Genomic DNA, 2,841 nt, shown 5'->3' on the forward strand with positions numbered 1-2,841 from the left:
TGATCCGCCCGTCTCGGCCTCCCAAAGTGCTGGGATTACAGGCTTGAGCCACCGCGCCTGGCCTGCTATAGCATTTTAAGAAAGTAATTTGGTAGAATCTATTAAAATGAAAGATGCACATGTTCTTTGACACAGTAATCCCACTTTTGGGACTGTAACCTGTAGAAATACTTGTACCAATACATAAATATATACGTGTAAAGATTTTTTTGCATTGGTCATAACTGGAAATAATCTCCCCACCAAAAACGGGCAAATGGTTGGATATTATACAACCATTTATTTATTTATTTTTAAATTTTATTTTATTTTATTTTAAGTTCCAGGATACATGTGTAGGACGTTCAGGTTTGTTACATAGGTAAACATGTGCCATGGAGGTTTGCTGCACCTATCAGCCCATTACCTAGGTATTAAGTCCCACATGCATTAGCTGTTTATCCTGATGCTCTCCCTCCTCCCGTCCCCAAGACAGGCCCCAGTGTGTGTTGTTGCCCTCCCTGTGTCCATGTGTTCTCATTGTTCAGCTCCCATTTACAAGTGAGAACATGTGATGTTTGGTTTTCTGTTCCTGTATTAGTTTGCTAAGAATAATAGCTTCCAGCTCCATCCATGTCCCTGCAAAGGACCTGATCTCATTCCTTTTTATTACCCAACTATTTAAAAGAAAGAGTAATAGCTAAAAGGATTGACCTGGAGAGATAAGTATGAGATATTATTTTATCAATAATATGACATATTATTGTAAGATAATAGGCAAGTTCCACAGAAAAGCATATAGTATGATTCTGCTTGTGTGAAAAGCAAATTTAAAAATCCCTATAATCTGTTTATATATTGTGATGGTTAATTTTGTGTATCACCTTGGCCGGGTTATGGTGCCAAGTCGTTTGCTCAAACACCAGTCTAGATGTTATTGTAAAGATATGTTTTTAGATGTGACTAACATTTAAATCACTAGAGTTTGAATAAAGCAGGCTACCTCTATAATGTAGGTGGGCCTCATCTAATCAGTTGAAAGCATTAAAAACAATGACTGAGGTTCACTGAAGGAGGAGGAATTCTTAAGGCTGCAACATTAACTCTCACCTGAATTCAGATTTCAGACTTGCCAACCCCCACAATCTCATGAGCCAATCCCTTAGAATAAACCACCTCTGGTGAGAAACTCGAAGCTTTCCCAGTAAGATTAGGAAAAAGGCAAGAATGTCCCCTCTTACCACTGCTTTTCAACATTGTAATGGTAGTCATAGCTAATGCAGTAAGACAAGAAAAAAAGTAAAAGATATACAGATTGAGAAGGAAGAAATAAAGCTGTCTTTGTTCACAGATGGCATGGTCATCTATGTAGAAAATTCAAGAGAGTTGGCAAACACTCTTGGAATTAAGAAGTCATCATAGAGAAGTTGGTGCCAGTGACCAGAGGCAGCGGCAGTGAGTGGGTCCTTGTGGGCTAGAAGAACCCTGCAAAAATGTCTCTCTATCCATCTCTTGAAGACTTGAAGGTAGACAACATAATTGGGGCTCAAAATATTTTTTCTGCAAACTCTGCTAATCCAGCAATTTTGTCAGAAGCTTCTGCTTCCATCTGACAAGATGGAAATCTCTATCCCAAACTGTATCCAAAGCTCTCTTAATACATGGGCCTGAGTTTAAATGAAGAAAAAATATATGTAAATGTGGTCATGGTTTCTGGTGCACCAATTCAGGGGCAGCTGGTAGCAAGAAGTTCCAGTATGAACTATATGGTGGCTCCTGTAGCTGGTAATGATGTTGGAATTCATAGAGCAGAAATTAAGCAAAGGATTCGTGAAGTCATTTTGTGTAAGGATCAAAATGGAAAAATTGGACTCAGGCTTAAATCAATAGATAATGGTATATTTGTTCAGCTAGTCCAGACTAATTCTCCAGCCTCATTGATTGGTCTGAGATTTGGGGACCAAGTGCTCCAGATTAATAGTGAAAACTGTGCAGAGTGAAGCTCTGATGAAGTGCACAAGGTGCTCAAACAGGCTTTTGGAGAGAAGAGAAGATTACCATGACCATTCGTGACAGGCCCTTCAAACGGACGATTACCATGCATAAGGATAGCACTGGACATGTTGGTTTTATCTTTAAAAATTGAAAAATAACATCCATAGTGAAAGATAGCTCCACAGCCAGAAATGGTCTTCTCACAGAACATAAAATCTGTGAAATCAATGGACAGAATGTCATTGGATTGAAGGACTCTCAAATTGCAGACATACTGTCAACATCTGGGACTGTAGTTACTATTACAATCATACCTGCCTTTATCTTTGAACATATTATTAAGTGGATGGCACCAAGCATTATGAAAAGCCTAATGGACCACACCATTCCTGAGGTTTAAAATTCACGGCACCATGGAAATGTAGCTGAACGTCTCCAGTTTCCTTCTTTGGCAACTTCGGTATTATGCACATGTAGCTTTCCCAGAGCCAGCGAGCATATGCTGCATGAGGACCTTTCTATCTTTTTTTTTTTCTTTTTTGAGATGGAGTCTCACTCTGTCACCCAGGCTGGAGTGCCAGTGGCACGATCTCAGCTCACTGCAACCTCTCCCTCCCGGGTTCAAGTGATTCTCCTGCCTCAGCCTCCTGAGTAGCTAGGATTACAGGCCTGCACCATCATGCCTGGCTAATTTCTGTATTTTCAGTAGGGACGGGATTTCACCATGTTGGTCAGGCTGGTCTCGAACTCCTGACCTCGTGATCCATCCACCTCAGCCTTCCAAAGTGTTGGGATTACAGGCGTGAGCCACCTTGCCTGGCCTTCTATCTTACATTATGATTGGGAATCTTACTATTTCATCTGATA

At 40.4% G+C, this 2,841-nt stretch overlaps 1 pseudogene; it reads left to right on the forward strand.

Moving 5' to 3' along the window:
* The first annotated feature begins 1,407 nt into the window (after positions 1–1,407).
* Positions 1,408–2,469, forward strand: LOC117077271 (annotated as a pseudogene).
* The last annotated feature ends 372 nt before the right edge of the window (positions 2,470–2,841 follow it).

This window comes from Trachypithecus francoisi, unplaced genomic scaffold, assembly GCF_009764315.1.
Source record: "Trachypithecus francoisi isolate TF-2019V2 unplaced genomic scaffold, Tfra_2.0 Lachesis_group6, whole genome shotgun sequence".
Taxonomy (NCBI): Eukaryota; Metazoa; Chordata; class Mammalia; order Primates; family Cercopithecidae; genus Trachypithecus; species Trachypithecus francoisi.